Source organism: Rhea pennata, chromosome 13 (assembly GCF_028389875.1).
Source record: "Rhea pennata isolate bPtePen1 chromosome 13, bPtePen1.pri, whole genome shotgun sequence".
Taxonomy (NCBI): domain Eukaryota; kingdom Metazoa; phylum Chordata; class Aves; order Rheiformes; family Rheidae; genus Rhea; species Rhea pennata.
In genome coordinates this window covers 2,792,623-2,798,622 of record NC_084675.1, presented here as the reverse complement: position 1 = coordinate 2,798,622, position 6,000 = coordinate 2,792,623, and the positions used below count along the sequence as shown (strand labels likewise).

Genomic DNA, 6,000 nt, shown 5'->3' with positions numbered 1-6,000 from the left:
GTTTGCCTTACCACTCCTGTGACTGTTTACAAAACAACGGACTTTTTATGTATTTTCTACGTGCAAAAATGGAAGACCTTGACTTAATAAAAGTGAAGTTGTGGTGCATACATCAGGCAGGTACAATGTGGTTTCTGGATGTCCACAGGGCAAATGTTGATGGAGCTGTGTTGGGGTAGGGAGATGTTTCCAGACAGTGCTTGGGGAGGAGGCTACGTCCCAAAATGCTGGCCAGTTAGGCTCCCTGTGAGGCTCTCCGTGCCTTGGTGGAGTGAGAGCTCAGGGCAGGCAAACATTAACCAGGGCTTCTCTGTCCTCCCTCCATCAGCATGGAGCCAGTGGATCTCAACCCTCTCGCACACAGTGGTGATGCTACCTGTGATTTAGCAGCCTGAGTGCCAAGGAGAGCCACTCTTCCTCATTCCCTGGGGAGGCTGTGCTTTCTCTGGGGGGCTGCTCCTCCTGCCTCTGTGCTGATTCCTCGGAGATGTGAGGCTGTGGGGTTGGGCCCTGCTGGATTATGGCACTCCAGGCTTCTCCTGTGCCCTTAGGCCAAATTCTTGCCTTGCTGATAAAGCTTTCCTCCTAGATGGCCCTTATCTCCAGCAGTGCCACCCCCCACTGGCCTCCAAGGGTTTGGAACAAAGAGCAGCTCTCATGGACATGAAAAGCTGTCAGCTGGGTGCTGGTACCTCATTTCACCTGCAGGGCATTTCTGTAAGAGGCAACACTGACAGCCTGCCCAGCCTCGGAGAGAGAGCTCCGGTAGCCGTTCCTTGGGCTGGGACTGTCCAGAGCTGGAGGGCACTAATCCATCTGGGCTCTGCTACCAGAGTCATGCCTGTGCTTCTCTGGAGGCCCTTAAAGCCCCTGGATAAGACAGCTGGGTGTCTGGGGGGGTAGATGACCCTCCTGTGGCTGCTATTGAAGGCAGCTTCTGCCATCTGTCCTTGGTTAATCAATCTCTGTGTGCCCCTGGGCTGGGCAGCAAGGCCCCACTTGGGCTGTATAGTGGCTGTGCAGGTCCCAGAGGTGCAGAGAGGTCAGGCCTAGGCCAGGAATGGGGAGTGCTGTGAAGAGAGCATTGCATGTCCCCATGCCAGGCTGGGGAGGCAGCCTGGGAAGAGCCTCTGGCCCTTGAAAGACGACTGCTCTTGCTGCTGCATCTTTGGTTCCCCCTAAAGCCTCTGGGGACACCAGCATCTCTGCATGGGCTCCAGCACCGCAGCTCCACATTGGAGCAGTTGCACTGAGGCCTGTCCTGGTCCAGCCTCTGCGTGGGGAACTGCCCGTCCCTCCAGTCCCTGGGCTTGGGAGCTGGAGCAGACCCACTTGGCCCTCTGTTTCCCATTTTTCCAAAAGGTATTCAGCGAGCCAAAGTGGGAAGGATCTGTGCTCAGGCCGTACAGCACCAAGCATCTTCTCTGGGGATGTAGAGCCATGCTGCCTGTCCCGGGTTGGCCAGGACTATGGCTCTCTGCATGCTGCAAGAGCAGCGTTTTTTCTGCCTCCTCCAGCAAACTGACACTGGAGGTGGATCCCCTTCAAAGGAAACGCCACATGGGCAAGCCAGGAGCTGGAAACAACCCCTCAGTTATCACTGCCTTGGGTGACAAAGGAGCTCGTGCTGACTTTTATCTCAAGCAAACAGAGCTCTGGTGATATAAGGATGCTCAGAGGTTGGCAGCAGCAAAACCTGGAGAGCAGAGCAGGCATCATTACGTGTGTTCTGGGCGGCTTTGTGCCCATGGTCTGCATCTGCCTGGGCCTGGTGACAGGGTAGTACGGCCCCAACCTGGTCCTCCATGCCAGGCCTCGCTGAGACTCCCAGCTTCTGGCAGTGGTTGGGTTACCTCACCGCAGGATCTGACCAATACTTCCACTACTGGTAATTCTGGGAGGGCTGGAGACAAGACCAGAATAACTTTGGACTAGCAAAATACCATGGTAAGAAGGGAAAAGGGGATTGTGCCAGCCCCAGCAGAAGCCCCTCCAGCCACCCTGGGCATCCTCAGCTCCCTGGCTAGTGCAACTGATTCCCCCATCTCTGTCCCTCTCTGACCCTGTGGGTCCTGCTGGGACATTGCTGCCCCTGAGCAAGGCAGGAAATGAGTATGGGGTGGGATTTGTGATGCCAAGGACCACAGACATCCTGGAGAATGCCAGCCCTAATTAAATACTTCCAGCCCTGCAGCTTTGGCCGGGGCAAAACCTCCTGCTCAGTACTTGGATGGGCCTTGCGGCAGCCCAAACACAGTTCCCGTGGCCTAACCTCATCTCATGGGCTTGATCCTACTCTACCCTCCAGTTTGTGGAACTGCAAGGTGATCCTGACACCAAACCCCACTGGTCATCTGGCTCAACAGGGGGCCCAGCTGGGAGTCCATGGAAGGACTCCTGACTGAGAATTGCCTATTCCATGTGAGTGAGGGGTGACACAGGGCCTGGAACTGGCTGCCTTTGAGGGACAAATGGCTTTCTCCATCCAACCTCATCTCGCCCTGGCATGTTGTCTGTGCGACGCAATCTGTGTGATTTTCTGCCTCCCAGGTCCAACCCCATGGTCGGGGCAGTGGAGAGGAGCTGGCCAGCCTGCCACAGCTCACTGTGTGCGCCCCAGCACCCCACAGTGCCTGGTATAGGGGTGGGCAGGAACGACCTGGGCTAGCGAGAAAGGAGCTCCAGGATGGCAGGGTGGAAACGATGATGAAAGCTGCCCTAGGAGGACATTGCTGTAGAGATGCTCCCAGCACGATCCGCCAGTGATACCAGCATCGGCTACTCTTGCTGCACTACCAGCACTCAGCCCATCGGTGACAACCAGGTGAGCTGCAGGTCTACAAGGGGGATGGAGGCTACCCTGAGCCTGGTGCCACTGCCTCCTTCAAGACTGGTGGCTGGGAATGCTGTGAGCTGGGCAGCCAGGATGGAGACCAATCTCAGCAGCTCATCAGATGCCCTCTGTCCCCCAACCCCCCGGCGAGGCCATGGGGATCTCTGTGTCCTTCTAGGTGGCAGAGACCAATTACCAGGCACTCCTCAGCTTCTTTGTCAAGTTCTCGAGCTTCAGCAGCAACAATTTCTGTTTTCAACAAGGATCTATGTCTCCATGCTCAGCTCCAAGACCGCCCAGGGGTTGGCACCCATCAGCTTCAAGGTAGGGTAGAAGATTGTGGCTGATTGTGCACCCTTGGCAGCATGGCTAGGTGCTGCCTCCTGCCTTGGCTCAGTGTAGGAAGGTGTCCTGGGGGCTGGGGCAGTGGTTGGGCAGCCCCCCACGTGCCCACTGCTACCAGAGGGCTGAGTCTGGTGCTGGGATTGGGCTGCTGTGGGGTGGCTTGGGGGACCACAGAGAGGGAGGACAGTTTGTGGTCACTCCTGGATGAGTGAGCTGGGGAGAACGGGACCTTTCTCACCCACGGGCCCCAACTTGGCTGCCAGGACCAGTGCTGAGGAGAGGTGAACAGCGGGTGCTGCAACTGGGGGAGAGCTGGGGGGAAAGGGAGAGCAAAGGGGGCTCCCAGAATCATGGCAGCTTCGGGTAGGCACCGCCGCAGCTCTTCCGGGCCTGCCGTTGGCGGGAGTTGGTGGTGGACATCGCCCGCCACCGGCCCACCTGGGACGTTCGGGAGCTTCTTCTCTGAGACCTCCCGGGTGCGAGCGCCCCGGGCGGCCGTGCCGGGCTGCCTCGGGGCCCCACTGCCGCCTGCTGCGGGGGGATTTTAGCCGGCCCGTGTGTGTACGTGCGCACGGGAATAAACGTGTGGAGCGTACGAACGATTTCGGTGGGGCGCTGTGGGGGAAGGGCACGGCGGCTCTCCCCCCCCCCCCCTTCCCCTCGAAGGGCCTGCGGCAGGGCCCAGCACAGCCCAGGCCTCGGGGGGGAGGCTGGTGCAAAATGGCCTCCGTGCCTCTCTCCCCCCCCCCCCCCCCCCCGCCCCGAACGAGAGCCTGTGCCACTGCGCTGTGAGGAAGGGTGCAGTGCATGGGGCTGCATCGCTGCATGGGGGAGGGGGCTGCAGTGCGTGGCTGTTACACTGCACTGGGGGGTGGGGGAATGCAGTGCAGGGGGCTGTACCACCGCCCCGTGGGGGAGATGTTTGCAGTGCTCGGGGCTGTTCCACTGCCTGCCACGGTGGGTGCTGCAGTGTGGGGGGCCCGTGCCACCACACTGCAGAGGGGGGGATGCAGTGCCACCAGACTGTGTGGGGGGAAATGCAGTGTGGGGGGCCCGTGCCACCACACTGCAGAGGGGGGGATGCAGTGCCACCAGACTGTGTGGGGGGAAATGCAGTGTGGGGGGCTGTGCCACCACACTGCAGAGGGGGGGATGCAGTGCCTCCAGACTGTGTGGGGGGAAATGCAGTGTGGGGGGGCTGTGTCACCACACTGCAGAGGGGGGGATGCAGTGCCACCAGACTGTGTGGGGGGAAATGCAGTGTGGGGGGCTGTGCCACCACACTGCAGAGGGGGGGATGCAGTGCCACCAGACTGTGTGGGGGGAAATGCAGTGTGGGGGGGCTGTGCCACCACACTGCAGGGAGGGATGCGGGGGGGGCATACCACCGCACTGCGGGGGGGGGGGGGGAATGCAACGTGGGGGGCCACGCCACCACACTGCAGGGGGGAATGCAGTGTTGGGGGTCGCACCACCACACTGCGGGGGGGATGCAGTGTGAGGGGTTGTACCACCAGACTGTACGTGGGGAAATGCAGTGTGAGGGGGCTGTGCCACCACACTGCAGAGGGGGGGATGCAGTGTGGGGGACTATGCCACCATACTACAGGGGGGGAATGCAGTGTTGGGGGGCATACCATCACACTGCAAGCTGGAGTGCAGTGTGGGGGACCGTGCCACCACACTGCAGGGAGAGGGTGCAGTGTGTGGGGGCCGTACCATCACACTACGGGGGGGTGCAGTGTGGGGGGCCCGTACCATCACACTGCAGGGGTGTGCTTCGGTGTTTGTCACTGTACAATTACACCGGGGGGGGGGGGAGGAGGGCGCATGCAGTGTGTGGGCCCATACCATCGCACTGTGGGGGCAGCGGCAGCGCCGGGAGCTGTACCACTACACGGTGTGTGGCGGGGGGGCCCACACGGTCCCCAGGCGCCCCCCGCGCAGGTGGATAGGCCCTTCCGGGGTCGCCTACACCACTGCGGGGAGCGGGCGGGCGGAGGCGGTGCTTCTCCCCCCCCCCCCCCCCCCCCCGTGACTCCGCGCGCCCTTTGGCGCGCCCCCTCCACTTCCCCTTCCTGCCCCACCCCCCAGCGGAACGCCCTGCGCTCATTGGCCGGCCTCGCGAGCCCTCGCCTCGCCCGCGTGCGCTGATTGGCAGCTTATGCGCATGCTTCGGCCAAGATGCATTCCGGCTCTGATTGGCCAAAGCCGTAGGAAGGACTCCAGCTCCTTTCGGCCAATCAGCGCTTGGCCTTACTCCGCGCGGACGGCCGGGGCGGGGAGTGGGGAAGACGAGTGAACGTCCCCGAGAGGTCGCGCCACGCTGATTGGGCAGACCGAGAGCGGCGTCTCGCCCTGATTGGGCAAGCTCCTGGCCACGGGGCGGGAGGCTGGGCCGTTGCCCCTCCCCCTGCGCCCCTCCTCCCTCCCGCTGGCGTGCCGCGAGGGGACGGGGGAGGGGAAAGGCCGCGACGTGAGCGCGCGACCCCGTCCGCCATTTTGTAGCGAAACCAGCGGAGGCGAGAGGATAAAAGCGCGAGCGGCCCTAGCCCGGCGCCCTGTTCCAGTCCCGACCCACCGCCTGAGGTGAGAGCCGCTCGCCGCGGCGGGCCCCGCTTCGGCCGGCGCCCCGGCAGCCCCCAGTGGGCGGCGGGCGAGGCTGGGGTGATTGGTGGTGGCACTGGAGTCTCCAGGGCGGCAGCAGCGGCGGGGGGCGGGTTGGCTGGCTGGCGGGCGGGCGGGCGGGCGGGCGGCAGTGTAGGCCGTGGCGGGACTAGGCCCCGGGCGCGGCGGGAGTAGGGCGGGAGGCGGCGGGGCCG

General features: G+C 62.6%; 1 protein-coding gene across 5 annotated transcripts in view; it reads left to right on the top strand.

The window, feature by feature from the left end:
* The first annotated feature begins 5,644 nt into the window (after nt 1-5,644).
* CNOT1 (CCR4-NOT transcription complex subunit 1) overlaps nt 5,645-6,000 on the top strand; it is a 63,275-nt gene continuing 62,919 nt past the window's right edge. For all 5 annotated transcript variants that reach the window (XR_009959759.1, XM_062586127.1, XM_062586125.1 and 2 more), the window contains exon 1: nt 5,645-5,767. The gene's annotated coding sequence lies outside the window, so the exon portion shown is untranslated. The remainder of the gene's footprint in view (nt 5,768-6,000) is intronic.